Source organism: Lagopus muta, chromosome 5 (assembly GCF_023343835.1).
Source record: "Lagopus muta isolate bLagMut1 chromosome 5, bLagMut1 primary, whole genome shotgun sequence".
Lineage (NCBI taxonomy): Eukaryota > Metazoa > Chordata > Aves > Galliformes > Phasianidae > Lagopus > Lagopus muta.
In genome coordinates, this window is record NC_064437.1 from 12,042,727 (window position 1) to 12,063,013 (window position 20,287).

The window sequence follows — 20,287 nt, forward strand, 5'->3', positions numbered from 1 at the left end:
ATATATGGTTAATATATTACAATCATTAATAAACTCTTATTACTTGGGACTGTTCACTGACAAAGATTTGATCACACGGAATACAAAAGGAAACTGTATCCATGGAACCCAGCAAAAGATCCAAGCACAATGTTACATTGCAGCTCAGATAAAAATGATAGTAAGTACAATTTAAAGTTGCATTTAAAGTTGCATTGACTTAGAGATCAATAGAAGCTCAGTCAGAATGCCAGCTTCTGACACAAATATTGCCAAAAGCAGGGGGATCCCTGTTTTGTGAATCTTGTAGATCCAGTATTCTGTCATCAACTCCCAGAGTTGTATGTTCAATTGTTGCATATTTTTTTTAATTGGTTTGAACTTTCATATAGTGTGGGCCTTTATTGTGTGGTATCTGATAGTATCTATATTCTTATCTCTATATATAGGTGAACTGTATTCACCAGAAAATGCCTGCCAGTTTACACATAAATTATACAATTAAACAAAGTGCATGTGACCTATATTAAGATTATAATCAAATAAAGTCAGAATTCAATCATAGAATCATCAAGGTTGGAAAAGACCTACAAGATCATCCAGTCCAACCATCCACCTATCACCAACAGTTCTCTCTAACCATGACCCTCAACACAATGACCAGATGTTCCTTGACCATCTCCTTGAACTACAGTCTTAGCATCTTAACCAAACTTCACTATAGCACTATGTTCAATTATAGGTCTTTGTAGCCCTTGCCCAATGTCACTTCTAGTTGCTCACCTCTGCCTTTCCCAGCTTCATTCCTCAGCATCACCATCCCTCCAATTCTCAATTCCCATTCAGTGATGCTACCCACTGCTGGGATTAAAAGTTACAGATGAAAGAAAAGGATTTCCATTGAAGTTGGATGATTTTAGTGACTATAAAATATAGGAGCCCGGGATTTTCTATGACATCCCTGACACAAACAGTACATCAGTGCATACCACGGGATAAACCTGAAGGCTGTTTCTGCTAATCTTCAAGCTGCTTCAGATGAATAGGATATTCTCATGAGCAGAACAGTTTCTCATTCCTAATCAGCTGAGTGGGGAAGTCATAGAGCTGCACAGTCCAGGAATTTCCATTCAGGTAGCAAATTGGGGAGCCACCACAAGCCCACACAGGTAGGGGGAGTCCCTGGACTAATAGAAACCACGCAACCAGAAAGCAATAGTAGATTAAATAGACTTTTGTTTCCTCCATCTTGGGTGTGTCCTGCTCAGCTTTGGTTTAACTTTCAGGTTAGTTCATTGAATTTGTTTCAGAAAAAAAACAGTTACCAACTAATCATCCAAAGACTGGGCAGATGGGAGTTGAGTCAGACAAAAGCTCTATAGTGGTCTTTACACACCTAGGTACCAGAATTGAACTAGTCATTAATCTTTCCCTTTAACAACATCATAGCATGACTTTGTGCTAATCTCACTTGTGCTAATAAGGTTTCTGGATATTTCACTAAATTTCACAAATCCTACACTGAAGCTTCCGTTGTTAATGTGTGTAGCTATATTCCTTTAGACTGTATTGTTTTAGAGGGAAGTTACACAAGAGAGAATAATTTCATTACTAATAGAAGTGTTCTGACCTCATTAGCTGAGCAAACAGGAGACTATCTGAACCACAGACCCTTGGGTATAGCAAAGTCTCAGCCTAAAACTATCTAGTGTGAACAGAGACTGCACCACAGAGGTATTCTTGAGACCTTGGGTGTCCTTTAAAAGCTCTGGATGAATAGCAAATGCTGAATGGACACAGCACTGAAATAACTGAAACGAATGTATGCCATGATAACATATAAAAGCAAAAAATACAGCAAATGAAATTAGGTCTCTCCTTGAACCAGAATAGATTTGCAAACAAATGGAGAAAAATGTCCACTTACTTTTATTGCAGAGGTCTTGCTGCATGAAAGCCATTGAAAGAAAGTTTTTCAGAGATGAATTTGTCAAATAAAATTGCAAATTTTTTTTCAAGAGTCTTTACAATTTTGCTCAACCCTGCATATTACATGATCTGTAAACCGGAAAATTAACAAATCAAATCACAAAGTTTATACATAAAATTAGTATCTATTAAAATATTGCAGACTATTTTTATTCTTATCACTTTTTACAAGTTGTTGGACTCTTTTCTCCTATGGTACCAAATAACTTCTCTATTCTGTGTCTTTGACAGATGATATACATTTATAGTTACTCATTTCTCTCAGAATCAAAACATTACATTTAAATCTAAACACAGTTTGGAACTAGCTTTCTTCAGACATTATTAAAAACATTTAGTGCTATTATAACTTCACTCAGGAAACAGGTTGATTCATTCAAGCAAAGTATAGTGAATAGTTTTACATCCTGCTGAGCTATTAAATTGTAAGGTTGCCTATACATAGTTTTTATTTTATTCATAATATATGACATCAACACAGATTTTGGGGATTAAAATAAATAGTCTTATGGTAGCACTGGAGGAAGTCATGTTATATTCACAGTTAGGGTGATATTCTTCAGAGTACTCGTAGCCTCAATTCCCATGATCTACCATATAAAAGGCATTCAAGTTTGTGAAGGGTATGACTGTCTGTTAGAGGAAGGGAATTACTCTTTTCCCATTGAAGTCAATTTGTCTTCAGCTATTGACTGTGGGAAATCAGAAATTTTACCAACAGCCTTTCATACCTACCGTTAAGTTTGTGTGTACTTTAAATGCTTGCATGTACCAGCAAGACTTAGTCAAACACGAATACAAAGACTGCCATAACCATATCAACTAGCAATTTGAATCATTACGTATTTTATGATGATCACTTCCCAGTAATTTTATGAAGACAAAACTACAGTGAAAAATTATGGAATTAACTATCTATAATATACCTTTCTAATTAACCCTATCAGTTAATGAATATGCTATGATCTGAAACACAATTGTTTCTATCCCTTACAGTTTTTATCCAGCTAGGTCAGACTTTTTTTTATAATCAATGTACACATTAAACTTTTATATCTAAATGGATGATTCAGCATATGGTGATATGTTCAAGCTTCAGTGTAGAGATACATCAAGCACAGATTTACTGAGGATGTACTGCCTAACCCAACATGCTTGCTTCAGTTCATGAGATCAGCACTTTGTGGACTCCTCAAAGTGTCTGAATTTGGCCACAGTGTACCATACTACCTTAGTATATCTATTGCACTGCCACTGTGTCACAGACATAGAAAAGCAGCAATAGCTGAAAAAAAAAATAAAATGTTATAGTGTGTCTTAGACATAGTACACTTGGAATAATCAGGCAGTAACAAACAGTAGGCAGACACTTCAGCTTACCTCATTCTGTTGTTCTCTCTCAAATCCAGTTCCAGCCCTTTTAGTAAATCCTATCGAAAAGAGGACAAAAGAGTAAGAGGAAATATCCTTGCCTATTGTCCTAACCAAATTTGACATTCTGAATCTTTCCTCACACCCACTTGAGAAGAAAGTACATCAATAAGCACTCAGCTTCATCCCATAAATTAGACAAGTATCAAACAACAGTCTGAACCAAACTTGTGAATGCCAACTCCATTAGAGAAAAGACAAAACAATCATCTCAAGTGGGAGCATTTCCAACACTCCTAGATGATGACCATCAAAATACCAACTGCAGAGCACAACAAACTAATTCCTAGAATCAGACACATCCACTGAATAAGATAAGCCAAGTGTGCTGCTTATGCATCAATTGTCAGGGGGCCAAAATCCTACCAGAGCCCTTTCTGCTTAAATACTGCCTTACTCAGTGTGCTTCCCAATTGAAAGAAAGAAGTCCTTGAAAGTAATTAGGCCTGACAAGGCAGAGCACACCAGCCTTGAAGTTATGGGTGTGCGTAAATGGCACATTCTGGTTTCTAGTAAATGTTTCAGCCACATATGAACAGGTTAAATTGCAGCAGAAAACCAACCAAGAATTGCAGGCCAGCTGTGAAGAGTAAATGGAGTGATAAGATTATTACTGTATTGAGGAAGCAGAACAGAAAATCGAAATAAGAATTTGTCTGTGATCAAAAGCTATAGAGACCTTGGTGTCTGGCCATTGACTAATATTATGTTTCCTCATAAGCTTCATTTATTTCTACTGTTCACTGAATTGACTCTTACTAAGATTTTGAAATAGAAACTTTTTCTAGTACATTGCTGCAACTGAAGCTGTGACAGAGTGCAGCTGCCCTTTGCTTTTGCAGAGAAATGCTAGAGGTTGACAAGACTTGTGTTCTGTCTGCCCCAAGAAAGTGCAATGGGCAGGAATTCATTTATTTGTGCTACTCATTCTAGTGTATATTCTCAAAATCATATAGACAGGTTCACAAACACAAGTTACTTAGCGGGAAGCCAGGACATAAATTTAGCTTGGCTTATATCACAGTAATCCATTTATGTGCCAGGGACTTGTAAAAACGTTAACGATGAATTCACCATTACTGTTTAAAAAGGCAATTTCTTGGTGCAACATGCAAAAACTTCTCAATGCCATGTGTTTTCATGCCTCCCTCTCAAGATCTCAACATGTACATTTTTAAGCACATATTTTACCATTCCTTTCATGTTTTGTAAACATTTGCAATGGTACCACTTGTGAACATCTTTGATGGTGCTTTTTAGGTTTTCTGCAAAATGCTTAAGAATTGGAAACCATGCCGTCTGCTGAGCTCAATTCACAACTTCTATCTCCATGTGTTATTGTTAGTGCTTAGTAGCAAGTAGATTTATCCCCATCTAGTAGGTATAACATGGCATCTGTTGAGTCCATTGCCCTTAAAAAGAAGCAGGCATGGGGAGTATTATAGCCAGAAAATTTGTAATTAAGTCAGGCAAGGCACTAATTCTCTCTTAAATCTATGCACATGCTTTTTGTGGAAATGAACAAGATGTGTGGAGAGACAGGTTTTCTCAATTACCCGGGTTAATATTCATGTGCAAATACAGACTCAGCTAAACCCCACACATATGTCGTAATGTCTACATTTGTCATACTTTTTTTTCAACGGGTATACAATATTCAACCGAAATACCCATAAAAAGACTGACTGCAAAAATCACATTTTATAGCTTGCCCCAGGAATGTTTGCATTAAATTGCTTTAGACTGAGAGAGTTTCATTGTGATCAGGGCCCAAGAGATATAAAACAGCCATAAAGTATGGGTCATAGTGTGAGTTTATAAGCTAGGCTTCTACTTAATTTAAATTATAGTGGCAGTGTAAGAAGTTGTGGTTTACCAACAGTACTGTTATGCCTTGAGTTAAATGCTTTCTTTCCACTGGCAGTTTCATGTACTTGCCTCTCATGCAAGAGTTAAATGCCTTACGTGTATGTGTCCTGTAATTCATCATTTGAGAAAAATAAAACTTCATTATCAGACATATGAACAAGTGCTGCTGACATCTTGTCTGAAGAAGCTCTGCGTGTATTTCAGTAGCAGCTCCATTTCAAGCTCCTCTTTGTTCCTGGATCAGTGCCAGTGTTCAAATCTCTGCCTGAAGCTGGCTCATGCTGCTTCTTAGAGGAGCAAGAGTTTAACATCTCTATTGAAAATTAAAGTGCACCTTGTGATTTGATCAGATTGACTAAGTATAGTTCTATGATTTATAATTTCTTTAATTGGACATCACAAATCACAACTAGAAATACCATAAGATTAATATTTTTTAAGTTCAGAGATCTATCTGTTCAACTTTTGAAGCATAAGGATATCTTAACAAAAGAGGATAGACTGTAACAGATAAACTAGGTCTGTAATCTTTTGCCATATCTGTTTGGTGGTGTTTTTAAAAGATTAAAATGACAGAAAAAGCCTTCATCAAATCCAGTAAGCTCTAGAGTTTAACCTAGATGTCTAATGCTGCAGTACACTACCTCGATATTCATCAGTAGGAATATCAAGGGAAAAATCAAAGCAAAAACATTTTACTTTAGCTGTTTATACGTCAAATTCAAGTTGTTCTGATTTTTCTGATGCTTAAACTATTTGTTTTCTTATATTTTATTTAGCTTTGAGTATTGATGTACATGCTACCTCAATCTACATTTATCTTTCTGAGGGCTAATCATTTTAAAATAAAAAACTTATCACATAAATGTGTTGAATTTAAAGGGATAATTTTGAACAAGTGGGCACATGCTCTAATACAGTTGAAATTTTCTGACTGGGACTTTCGAAACAGATTATTTCTATTTTCCAGTTTCAGAATATTTTATCAGAAAATACAAAATGGCTAAGTCTTAATGAAAGCTTTTATTATACAAATGTAATGCAAAATATATTTATATAGGATGTGTCCTGTGCTTTTACTTTTTCTTGCACTTTGCAGAGCAAAAAATTTGAATTCTGTGAATCAGAGAATTCAGTTCCTATAGAATTCAGTTCCTATAGAAGTTAAAATAATTTTATAAATGATAATACTTTCTGACATGATCTGTTATCTTTTTCTAGCTAAGAACTCTTTTCTGTCCAAATGCACAAGGTAGGTGGCAGTTTCAGCTGATTAAAATGCACAGAGGTGCTAAATATGGCTGCTCATTTACTCAAATTACTTTTTTTTTTTTTGCATTGCCTTCTGTAGAAGTTGTGAACATGAACCATATGGGGTGGGGAATTAGGGCCAAGGCCACACCTGCATTCCTGATTTAAAAGTGGACCGTGGTTCAGTGAAACTTCTTGGAATAGGATGATTTTCAATTATCCTGAAATTAATTGCTGTTACACTACTGATCATATGACATACATTGATATTTAACGCTAAATATTATGGAAATTAGTCCTTCACGTGGATTAGCTTCTCTTTTGCATTTTCTCCAGAGTTTTCATAAAAGGCTTGCATACTTTTCGTAACACTTACATACTTGTCCTCTCTTCCATACTGCTGTTTTGTCTGTGCAACTCTGCTGAATTTAGTGTGATAATCCTGATTTGTGCCGCAGCTAAGCCTTTCCTAACACTTTCAACACTAATTGTTTAGAAGTGGACTGATGTGACAGTGAATTCCCCCTACTGGTAACAGTTTCCTTGATTGTCTTCCTCCTTCCTTTCTTCTTTAAAAAAAAAAAAAAAAAGAGTTTCAGGGTGAAATGACCCTGGTATAATAGCTGTTATAGATTTGAGTGTACTTTTACAAGGCACTGTCCATTTATAAAAATAAACTATAAGCATCAATAGGAAATGAAAGATTACATTATAGCAACAGCTTGTCCTAGACTAGCCTTTATGTGGTTTCTGAATTGCCCACTGCACTATTTCTTCATTCTCAGCATTTTACAGAACTGGAATCTGCTCTGTTATACCTCAATTAAAAAAAAAAAGAAGAAAAAAAGTGACACAGAAACTACCTGACCAAAATTAAATAAATAAATAAACAAACAAACAAATGTGGGGCTCACTCTTGTTCTCAAATAAATGAATTTCATACTTGTTCCCCATCTGCAGCATGTGTCCCTGTTCATGAGATTAATTAGTGATAAGCCTGGAAATGAAATTTCATGCCTCAGTGGTTGGAAATGTTGGAAATAGGGCCCTAAAATTGTCCCCAGTTGATCCAGGTACAGCTACACTGCATATTAAATCAGGATCGTTATCCTACCTTGTTCTCTGCAGGTGCCTAATAAAATCTTTGTAGCATTACCCTCACTTGGTTCCACTGTCACGCAATGATCTCACTACATTGGGTTAAAAAAGGAGTTACCTGATCTTGTGTCATGATCCTCTATGCTTATAGCAAAAGGGGACTGAAGTCACAAAGAAATCTCTCTAGTGAGCTACAGCCTTTTTCTGTAATTTTCCCCAGGATTTGAACCAGTTACTGAAAGACCAGAAAAAGTACAAAGAAAGGGCTTATCCTTTAGACCTAGCCACTTAAATGCCTGCAAAGAACAGGACTGTTCCACCACTAAGCATGAGGCATACTTGAGGAGTTTGTGGGCTCCACCCATGCAGCTGTTGTCTCAAAGGTGCTATCCACGTATTAAGTCTCATTTCTCTATTTGGGTATGTTTTGCATATTAGCTGTGGACAATGATGTTATCTTTACCATCCAGTTTGGCTGGCATTGTGGCTGGTGGGAGACAGAAAAAGCAAGCCAAGGCAGCTAGATGACAGTGTGTACAAGCTGCTGGAAGAATGGGTACGCAGCAATGTTGGGTACCTAGAATCTCTTGGCATCAGATATTTGGATGGGAATGGGATGTATCAGACAAGCAACTACTTAGCAAGCAGACTGCTTTCTGACCTAACGAATACTGGACCTGTATCAAAGGGCAACATGGAACAGAGCTTCCTTTGTGTCCCTATAATCAAATAAAAAGTTTTTTCAACATCAAGGTATGGTGAATAATGCAGGAAAGGAAACCCTTTTGACTACAAAGCATTCAGGCTGCACAGGATACCTTCAGGGATCACTATACTCTTCAGAAATTGGCTATCTTTATGTATTTTGGAATTACTTTCCCTGTTCATTTCTCTGTTATATTGGCTGTTTTCCAGAATTATTATTATTGATTTTTTTTTTTTAAGCCATCATCAGCATACAATGACACAGTCACCTTGGATATGGAAAAATTGATTAAAAGCATTTCTGAAGTCCGAAACATTTCCTTCTAGTATTTTAAAAAGTGGAATAAATCCGTTTCCTGGATGAAAAGTCAGATGAAAGCTATATTTCATATTATTTCTATACTGTGAATGCATATTCAAAGTATTCATGTTTCCACAGTAGCTTGACTCTAACACTAATACAACTACTAGTCTTAAGGAAGAAAAGATGCATTTTTATGTTCTATGACATTTTTAAACTTGAACGACATTGCAAATATAGGTGTTAGTTCTCACGGTCAGGTATATTTTAGACCTCTAAAAATTCAGGAGTTGCCTTCTTTCAACATCTTGCCATGTCATGGCCTCTTCTCTGCAACTGTGAATGTTAAAAAAGAACTTTTTCTCTATGATTTCTTCTTCTTAGTATTTCTGTTGCAATAGAAATAGCAGAGAGGAAAAATATCAAAAAAGTGCATGTATGAATTAATATCTAAAATACAAAAAATTCAGTTATGCATCTCATCAGGGATTAACTTGATTAAAGTTTGTTTCTGAATCTCTACTTTAAACTATGGTTTCTAGGACCTGCAATGGTAGCAAGGTTGCAGACCACTTCAAACTGTGAATCACGCCTCAGCTTAGCAATTAAATATATATATATATACTTTACATTTGCAATTAAATATAATTTTTATGTAGTTGAACTTTCCAAATGAAATGAAATGTGTTGCATAAATTTGTGTTGTGTGTGAAAATCCAGGATGTATTTTTTGCCTTAATCGAGCTTCAGTAACCTATTAAAATACCTACAGAGGTCCATTGTTCCCAGTACATTTTGAGAAAGCAACAAAAAAGCAAAAATGCTTTGAATTTAAAGATTAATATGTTTACAATGTTTTAAAGCATTATTTCTGTTAAGCATTTTCGGTTGCTTTGCACTCACTTTTAATAACAGTTAAAAGAAGGTTCCAACAGAGCATTTATTAAGCATGGTTTTTTTTGTAGCAAGATTTCTTCTGATTTAACATTGCAACTGCAATTGCTTGACATCCTTCAGTGCCTGTGATTAAATAACATTTTGAAAACAAGCTTTCACATCTGTTTTAAAGGAAAGAAGTGACACCAGTAAAAGTCTGGCAAGGCTTTCTGGAGGGTGCAGATGAAAGAAAGAAGGGAGGGACAGGAGGAGAGGTTTTGTTTTCAGAATTACTTAGAATGTCTCAGGCATGGTTAGTTTGATTTTTTGTCTTCTGTTCCAGACCACAGGTGTTTCCCATTAAGACAAGCGAACTGACTTTAACGGTATCCTGCAGAGCTGTGGGCACAGAATACCTTCTGTGAGCTGCCAATAATTATTTGTCCTGGCTTTGTTTCTGGAGGTTCTACTTAAATTGGTTCAAAAAGCTGGTAATCTGTTTCATCCCTGAAGATTAACCCCCTTAAAAAAAAAAAAAAAGAGAGAGAGAGAGAGAGAGAGAGAGAGAGGAAAAAGTGTGCTTCTACATAATTGAACAGAATAAAAGATCTTTCACCGTATCTTTGTATCTTTGTTCATTTAGGGAATGATTTTTAAAGTGTGATGAAAGGAGACTTCGGAAGAGCACTCAATGTGTAGCACTACTACTAGCTATGTTCCACCAATTCCCTCAACAGTCTACACTGCAGACAATGGGACTAGTAATAAATTTAATCTTGATAGGACCTAAAACATTTATTATTTGCAAATGCCTATATACAAAACATTGTGACTACAAATCAACTCCAAGTAGCTACTAAAGCTATGATTAGATTTACAAACCTCAGGCAAATCCACATAGACATTTATCCACTAATTTCATCAGTTTTTGATTTATATCTTTTAAGAACTTCAAAAATCTGGATAAGGGTGTAAGTTCTTGTGCTTCAATTTTTTTTTAATCAGGTTAGAAAATGAAAATTTTTATTTTCATTACTCTCTGACTACAGTCAGACTTCAAATTTCCTCTGAAAGCTTCAGTACAGCAAAATTCTTGAATATTTGCAATATCAGGGGCTATGAGAATTATCACTTTGTAAGAAATACTCAGAACCTTCCAGGATAATTTTCAGAAGACCAAAGAGAACAAAGATGGATTTCTCTTATAAAATGCATATTTATGTGCGTAAAACTGCTAAATTTTTTAATTCAATTGCATTTTATATTTGCCCATGACATCTCAAGCAACTGTATAATTGAACTTGGAAGATGAAGACACATTGTGAGCTAACCATTTAAAAATCCTATTCACAGTGTTCTCAGTTATACTTTCACTTTGGGCTTGGCATGATCTTGCAAGATAAAGCATCTAACCAACACGCTACATCCATTCAGTTCTAATACAACACGGGCTACTGTTCATGGACATGCAAATTCTTTTGTCATCTGTATGATTTGCAATGAATAGATTAAAGAGGGAAATTCAGCCTAATCCTGATCCCATTTACATTGCATTCAATAGGAAAATAGTTTGGAGAAAAATGCTATTAGCTGATATCTATTGATATGTAAAAACTAATTCAGTCCATCCCTGCTTTGATGTTTTTTTCCTAATAAATGTGAGCGCTCTTTCCGTAGGCAGCTAAAAACAGACTGTATTTTATCTTAGAATTAACTATTGTGCAGTCACTTAGCTCATATATTGCATACTTTTGAGACTTTTAAGAAGCAATAAGTTATGCAATAGCATAACTTCAGACGAGTGCAGCACAACAGAAGCTGTAAGTGGTATTACCCTGTCAGTCTCCAGGAAACATCAGGGTGGTTGACAAGCACACTGAGTCTCAAAACGCAAAACTAGTAATGACACATCAATTGACAATAATGATTTGAAAATGTAAAATGCCATAAAAATGTAGTTGCTTTCCACTTTTCCATTTTACCGTTAGAGACAAGGGTTATAGATAGGCTGCAGTCAGTTTTCAAGAGAGGTAGCTTCAAGCTCAGACATGGCCAAGGACACTGCTGTCTCCATGATGTCAACAACACAAGCATTTATATAAGATACTGAGACAAGACATGAACAAAGATAAAATTAAGTCACTCTGAAAAGTAGACACAGCTGAAGTGGGGGCAGACCATCTTGCTATCTGTAATTGCACTAATTAAGATACTGCTAATAACGTTCCTGCTGGTACTGTTGGTATTGGCTACAGAAGTGTCAACCTGTTATGAACTCTCAAACTCACTGAAACATCTGGGTAAATGCTTAGATGGTTTGCCCACAAGAATGTGTCATTATTCTTCTCTAGATAACATCTTTAAAGGTACTCCAAATACAAATACACAGTCCCCAACAGTCTCTGTTGTTCCTGTTTAATCCCACCAATATATTCAACTCCTAAGATCCTTTTCAAAAAGTTGGCCATCATCCTTGAAGAACAGGATGGGTAAATTTAGATTAGATAGAAGGAAGAAATTCTTCACTATGAGGATGGCAAGGCACCAGAGCAGGTTATCCAGAGAAGCTGTGGATGTCTCTGCAGGTGTTCAAAGCCATATTGGACATGGTTTTGGGCAACCTCGGCTAGTGAGAGGTGTCGTTGACCATGGCAGAAGGGTTGAAACTAGCTAATCATTGAGGTCACTTCCAACTCAAACCATTCTGTGATTTTGATCTAAGATTAAAGGATCAAGCCTTTGATGAAGTCAGCTGTCACTCTGAATACAGTACAATTGCGCGGGGAGAATCAAAGGAAGATGAGCAAAATATTGCTTGAGATTTTAGGAGTCTACATAGGTATTTCAGTTTGACTCATGAGGGAGCTTAAAAAGCAAACACTTCCTCCAGTCACGGCACCTTTCCTTTGGTTCACATTGCAGTATGGCCTCAGGGTGCAGGAACTGGATCTCTTTCATGTCAAATTCAAGGTTGAAGGTATACTCCAGGACTGCAGAGAATGTGATCCAGATGCTCATTCAGTTCACAGGATCAGATTAGACATTTCATTTTCCTGAAATGCATCACGCATTCTGCTCTCCAGCTCCCATTCACTATTCTGCACTACCTGCTACTGTTGACCAAGCTTTACTTCTCTAACTCCTCCTGTGATTAAGTCAGTGAATTGCTCCATAAGTATTCTGATTTTTCTTTTCATCATTGCAAGTTCATTCAGCCCATGAAAGCTGAATGCTAAAGAAGCTAAAGATGACAAAGTATGACTTACCAATGGATTAATAAGCAGAAAACATGGTAAACTTGCAGCAAGCTGAGTCTTCTGCTTTTGTAAACCAGCTTCCTTAGGTTGACTTTAGCAGAGTTATGCTGATTTACATTATCTGGGTACGTAATGAAGCATATTCCAGTAATTCAGATGCTGATTTAGCTAGATGTATGCATATTACAAACACACATTGGGGCCTGAGGGTTGTTCCAGTAACTATTGATTCTTTGAGAAAAGTTTGCTGGGGTCACTATAGTTTGCTCACACTTATATTTGCATTATTGGAATTTAAGATACCTCATCTGGAGCTGAATGTCTTGTATAATGAAAAGTGCCAATTGCAAGTAACAACTATTAAGTCCTATCTAACAGCTTATGATAAAAACTGATAAGCACAAAAGTGACAAAGAATGAAACACAGGGAAATTAAGGTAGTTTTCACCACTAAAAACACTAATATTATTCCAGCAACAACATCTCCACAGCCTAACATCACCTTTTCCCTCTGCTTTTTTCTTCTCCAAACACCAACTGAAAGTTTTTTTAAGAAACATATCTGTTTTTATAACAGGAACCACAGCATTAGAGATTTAACCCTCCAGTCAAAATCTACTCAAGTCATCGAAATATCTTTTAACTTCTCTGGACTTTAAATGACTCTTGCAATAGTTTATTGCATTTAAACCACAGCAGAGCTGTTTTAAAATTGTTTAGGAAACTTCACTTCTCCATTATAAATAAGTCAATGTAGCATTTTAAAGTGTAGACCTATATCAGTGAGAAACAGATTTTAAAAGCATTTTATGGAAGATTACGTCAATAGTTATTTTTCTTTTTTTTCTAAGTCTAGTTCATATTAAATACCTTTATACTGACACAGTGATATGCTGCAATGGTGGACCATGTTGTCCCACATCTTTCTTTGCTCCTTACTGCCATCCAACTTGGAGACTAAGCTACGGTACTTCCATTTCCTGGGCACCACCAGAGATACCTGAAAACGAAAAAAAATATGCATAAGAGATTGCTTTTACTTCTAAGATGACAATTTCGTAGTGTTACAGGAAGATGAATAACTCATGAATCCACAGGTTAAGGAGTGTATTTTAAGAATTTTTGGAGAATCAGTCACCATGGTAGGAGAGATATTTAGCATAACTTTATCATTCTTCTGTTATCAAAAGTCAGGAATATGACAAAATAACTCATAGTATGAGCTATTCCAAGTAAAGAATATAGTATAAAATTAATAGAATAACTATTACAGTTTCGCTGCCATGCAAAGTTTCTGTCATTCAAGTGACTGATTTGCCTGGGCTTTCTGCTCTTAAAAGTTGGTAGTGACATTATAGTTTTATTCATTTAACTATCCATCAGCAGTTGGCAAATTTCAAAGTGACACTTATTTTGGCTCCTATTGATCACATTCTTTTCACAGCTGTTACTTGAATTTCCTTTACAGATTTTATTAAATTTATATGAACACTGAATCTGTGTCAAATGTGACCTGAGAATGATCCTAAACATAATGAAAATTGAAACCACTTCCCTGTTTTCATTACTAGATTTTAACCAATTACTTAAAAATGAGCTCCTTCCCAATATTTTTTTCCAGAATAAAAAAAATATCTTTTTGTGTCATAAATGATGAAATAGACACACGGCGAAAATGAAAAAGCACACAATGCCAATAGTAAACAGAAAGCAGCCAGCATAGTAATTATGTCCCCAGTAATATTTTTCAAGTACTTTTTTATTGATTACATATTTTATGGAGCAAATTCTTGATTTTTGCATATGAAGATCATTATATAAATTGGGTATCTGGCTTGCAGACTTTAAATAAGCTAGCAAAGCAGAGGGGACCAGGAAAGAACAAGGGTAGAGGGAAAAGCAGGTTGTAGAAACACATATTTCCAGAGCCAAATATATGACGGAGTGATTTTTACAGTTCAGCTGAGACGATACTGGTCTGCACTTCCTTTGGTGTTCTTTAATCTTCAAAACTTACTTTTTCAAACAAAATATTTATAAACGAAATCCCATTTGTACAGTTTGAATAAGAAGGGTGCTGAGAGCTCAGTTACCAGAGAACTGTGTAATGAGTTCAAAAATGTATGCTTGAAATTTACTTTAGATTTGCAAATTTTAAAGAGACTTTTACCCTCTGGGAGTAATGTGAGTAGTTTCATAATAGCCTTCTGCATTGAAAGGAGAAAAAGCTTGCAGATTTAAAGTATACAATGCAATAAAAATGTGCATTCTTAGAGGAGCCTGTCAGATGTGGCTTGGATCATGGACACGGTCATAAATTCACAAACAACTGATGAACTTCTAAAGTTTTTATTCTAAACATAAAATATATTTCTTTCAAAAACTCATCGACTACTCCAGTATTCTACATGCATGATGCTCTCAATAACATTTCTACATGATTAAAACAACCAAAATCAGTCACACATTTCTCTCTTTACAAACGGGTTTATCATGTGCAAATATGAAGCAGTATAGATGGAGAGGAGAAGAATGGTGTGATTTATTTCACATGTAATATACTTAGAGTAGAGTAAGGTTGGTTACCTGTTAACAATATTATAACAGCACAGGGAACTAAAATAATCTAAATTAGTCTCCTTTAGTTTTCCTGATGGAGCCCTCCATCTGGTCACTCTTATTCAGAACAAAATCATGTGCATCACAGAATCACAGAATCACCCGGGTTGGAAGGGACCCCAAGGATCATGTAGTTCCAACCCCCCTGCCTAGCAGGGCCACCAAACATACATATTCAGATCAGGTTGCCCAGGACCCCGTCCAACCTGGCCTTAAACACATCCAAGGACGGGGCATCCACAACCTCCCTGGGCAGCCCGTTCCAGGGCCTAACCACTCTCCTAGTAAAGAACTTCCCCCTAACATCTAACCTAAATCTTCCCTCCTTCAACTTAAAACCATTTCCCCTAGTCCTGCTGTTGTCAGCCCTTTTGAAGAGTTTACTCCCCTCCTGGGTGTAGGTTCCCTTCAGGTATTGATAGGCTGCAATGAGGTCACCCCGCAGCCTTCTCTTCTCCAGGCTGAACAAGCCCAACTCCCTCAGCCTGTCCTCATAGGGGAGGTGCTCCAGCCCCCTGATCATCTTAGTCGCCCTCCTCTGGACCCTTTCCAAAATCTCAATGTCTTTCTTGTACTGAGGGCTCCACACCTGGACACAGTACTCCAGATGGGGCCTCACAAGAGCCGAGTAGAGAATCCCATATAATCACTTTCAGTATGCCCACATAGAGAGCTGCACTGGCACACAGAAGCAGAATTTCTTTAGTTAAACAGGTATTAGACTCCAATCTCTGAGTCTCCAGTCAAGGACTTAACAAGAAAGTTATCCTGCTTTCTTTTCTGAGTATAGCACACAAAGCTTGTGCTCAGTCCATCTACTCAACAGAACTGGTACTAAAACAAGGGCTGGCCTCTGGGAAGAAATCATGCAAATGTGCCAGAGATGGCTTTAAATTAGTTGAGTTCACAGTGGTCAATTAGCACCAGTCCAAAACTTGGGCTAAGCCACAGCCCCAGTTCCTCTATCCTCCAGAAGCTGAAAAAGTCCTTTGAATCTTTAGCTGAGCTAAGCTGGAGTACCCTGCTGGCAGTTCCCAAGATAACTAATTTAAAACTTCTTCAGATATAAAACACAACCAGCCTCTGCTACATGATGCAAACATTCAATAAGAATTCACTTAGCTTAAGCATATGTTTAAAATTAAACAGGCTATAATATTTGCAGTTAATTCAGATCTTAGATTGTGTCCTCAGCTCAATAAACAGCAATGACGTGATGTTTGCCTTCTTCTCTGGAGTAGGAAGAAGCTGCTACAAGGATAGGAATAAGAAATATTTGAATAGCATCGACAACTGCAGTAACAAGGATTGTTCAATCTACTATTGCATGTTCCCAAGACTGGGGAGCAAGTTCAAATTCAAACACTAGGTACTATCTTTGAATGGTATGCAATCTATTTTATACATTTCATCAGATGAAAAGAGAAAACCTGGAGGAGTCAAATGGAAGAAGAAAAGAAAACTTCTAGACGAGAAAAACTAGTGTGAAGATAAAATGGAATATACACAATAGAGGATCAACTATCTATTTTGGAGAACAGATCTCAGTCATATACTGATAGAAATGTCTGCAAATTATGAACTTTGAAAAAAGAAGTAGATACAAGCGATAACTTCTAGTGTGACTATGAGGGGAAAAAAACACAGCATTTTGCACAACTAGTAGATGTTGTATTTGCCCATGGGGAGACCAGCAGCTGAGAGAGAATCACTGTTGTCTAGCTTGAAAAAAGATTCCAACTGAGCCGTTTGTTACTGCTGGTATTTTAGGTACACTGAAAGCTTTCATACATCATCACCAATAATGACAGCAACAGAAAACAAGTTCATATTATAATCCTTTCTCATGACTTTGCTGTTGCTAAAAAATAAGGGAAAACTGATTTTCTTAAACTGGCACAGGCAAAACTGGATAGAGCACAGAAAAAAATTAAAAAGAAAAATAAAAAAGCATTAATTAATTTTTGAAATGCTGAATTTACAGTTCTTTAATATATACTATTTTCATTTATGCTAAGCAAAAGATACAGTCAGAAAATATCTGAACAATATAGAATGAGCTCCAACGGACAAATGCCACATCCCTTCAATCATCCTTGTAAGAATATCTGTCCCTTTAAGGCTTTGGCTGAAATTAAATACCACTGAAACCTTCTGACAAACATTTTGCCAATCAGCTGGATATATGTGTTAATCAGCCTTAGTGCAAGCGTGGCTTCACTCTTTCACACAGCCTCTTTCCTGTGATGTTTGTTATCTAACCTGTTGTTTAATTAAGGACTTGTCTTAGTTATAAGCTCAGACACTGACTTCTCATTAATCACTAGCTAACATAATACAAATCTCTAATCATTCATTCTTGATTCTTTGTCATCAAAGGATCTCTCTCTGTTATGATAATGAGTTTTTAAATAACTTGGAGCTCTAACACCAAGGTTAAGCTGAAGACCACCCGAATGGTCCCACAAGTGTCATACAATAGCAGCATAGGGTCTCATTAGTAATCAAATTACTATTTAAATTTGTCTTTGCTTTTTTTTTTTTTTTTTTCTTTCGGAATACTGCAATTTTTATTTTTTTTTTTCAATAGAGCAAGAAATATTTTGAGCCAGTTTCACTTCAGAAATTTACTGTTATTCCAGATGAGAGAATTGGGCTCAATTTCCAGTCCTGGACTGAAATCAACTATAGCATATTCAGGATTTCAGCTCAGATACTTTGCTTCTGATTCTCCTGAAGTGCATTTTCCAAAAAAAAAAAAAAAAAAAAAAAAGTACATTTTTTTATAAGTGGCTAGAAGAATTACTGTCTTTCAGCATAATCCTATTTCTACATACTACAGAAATGACCTTTTGAATGCAGGCTTGTAAACCACAGAGACTTTTAATGTCCCTTCATAATATTTCTGATAGTTTGATTTCAGTATCTTACCAGTTTAAAACTTTAAGGAGTATTCAGAATATAAGATATTTGCTGGTGCCAACATCAGCCAAATATGATGCCAAATAGTACACAAAGATATAAGAGCAAGGTATAGACTTGTCAAGAATAGCAAAAATCCAGCCTATATAGTAAAATTTAAATGTTGTAGCTAACCATAAGCTGTCAAACTTAGTTCCAAGGCAAGTATTAATATCACTAAAGCTGTTATAGAATATAGATCAGAAAGAGACTCCAATACAGAATTATGAGAAAATGTATCATTTAGATGAGCTAATACTGTATTTATAGCCTAAAATTGCTATGGCCCTGAAACCATGATTGATAACTGAGAGTGAACAGTCTTTTTTGACACTAAGATGAGAACCTTCAGTTAAAAACATATCTAATCTTTATGGTACTTTTATTCCTAAATTTCCCTTAAATAAAGGAGGCACTTTGGAGTCCTAAAGCATGTTACTTTACTAGACAATGTGAAATTATATTATTTTCCAAATTTAAGTCAAAGAAGTAAAATTAAGTACTAATGAGATGTATCCTAAAGCTGTAGGACAATATCAGCTAAAGTCTACACAGGTGGCATTAGCAAATGTTACATTTTCATGCTGTCTTGTGAGGCAGAACAAATAAAGAATGAATATTACATGTTTCTTAGCACAACAGATTTCTAATGTCAGACTTGAAGGTCAGTTTCCCTTTCCATTATAAATTTCATAAATTAGGAATTTATATAAGCTATGCTTTAATTTGCCATGATCTGCAGTTTTGCAATCAACTTCTACAAGATGCTGCAAAATGTTAGATTTTTAAACCTTCAGACAGTTCTGTAGACAGAGGCACAATAACTATCTCTATAATTTTCTTAGTCATGTTTGATCTCCTTTACTGGATAAGATATCTCATTCCTATGTGATACAATGGGTCCATGTACAGCTAATGAATGACTTTGCTCCATTCTATGCCTACTGGCAGTTACATTCCCTGTTCTAAAATTAGGGCAGAAATGGGAAAAGAGGCTTGAACTGAATTGTTAAATGCACTTTTTTGTTAGTTGTTGGCTTCAGTTGTAACACTATTTTTAAAAAGAATATTTGCTCCTTTTCAATAAGGCTCACATAGAGGTTACATATTCTCTTAAGTACAATAAATGTCATGATGCTTTTGGGTGGTTTTCCATTGTATGTGGTCCTGTCCACTTGTTGCCAAGTTTGACTGTTGAGCCAAGATTTTGGGGCAGGGTTACTGGGTGGAGACTGGCTGAATCACTCTCTTATGTTGTGTATTTTAGAAAATCAGTTCTAGCTTGTTAAGTTTTTTAAAGGCAACAAAAGCACAATTTCTAGTACATTTTTTTAAGCTAGATTACAAAGTGTGACAGATTTTTCATTGTGCAATTGTAGTTCCTTTAACTACATCACTTTTGATTAAAGACTACACGTCATGGATCAAGACTAATTTATTTAGTTATTTGCAAGAAGATTGACTTAAGAATGTAGAATATATATATTGCTTACCATTTCTAAAGAGGATTGAAAATGGGTTCAGATGCCTGTAATCACAGAAAGGAGGAGAAGTTTTATTCAACTAACAGTTTTATTGATAATGGAGTATAGCAATGTTTTTCTCTCTTATCAATGAAAAGCATCTATTCTCCTTACCAATGTATACTCGTATGGATCAGATGACCACATATTCTCACATTAATTAACAAAAGCTCTGATTTGTCTTTACTTCAAAACTTAGTCTGTAGTGAAATTATACGATTATATGCTGCTCATCACGTACACAGTTAGGTTGAAATCCCTTTCTTAATCTGTTCGATTTTGTGGTAAAATATTTTGCCAATGATTACAGGATGCTATGTAGATACACATGTATCCAATTGTTTCACCATGAATGATGTAACCAAATTGGTAGTATTTACAGAATGCGATGCAAGAAATTTGTTTAATCCAGACTAAGCAGAAAAAAA

General features: G+C 35.9%; 1 long non-coding RNA gene across 3 annotated transcripts in view; it reads right to left on the reverse strand.

Annotated features, from left to right (window-relative positions):
• The window catches only part of LOC125693855 (uncharacterized), an 87,942-nt gene that overhangs the window by 17,152 nt on the left and 50,503 nt on the right, over positions 1 to 20,287 (reverse strand). Inside the window, exons 1-4 of one of the 3 annotated variants that reach the window (XR_007377285.1) lie at positions 19,830 to 19,865; positions 13,627 to 13,756; positions 3,349 to 3,398; positions 1,907 to 2,037 (exon numbers count right to left, since the gene is read on the reverse strand). This is a non-coding gene — a long non-coding RNA (uncharacterized LOC125693855). Of the gene's footprint in view, positions 1 to 1,906; positions 3,254 to 3,348; positions 3,399 to 13,626; positions 13,757 to 19,829; positions 19,866 to 20,287 lie in introns of those variants that run through there. The other 2 variants (XR_007377284.1, XR_007377283.1) reach the window with 2 other exon arrangements.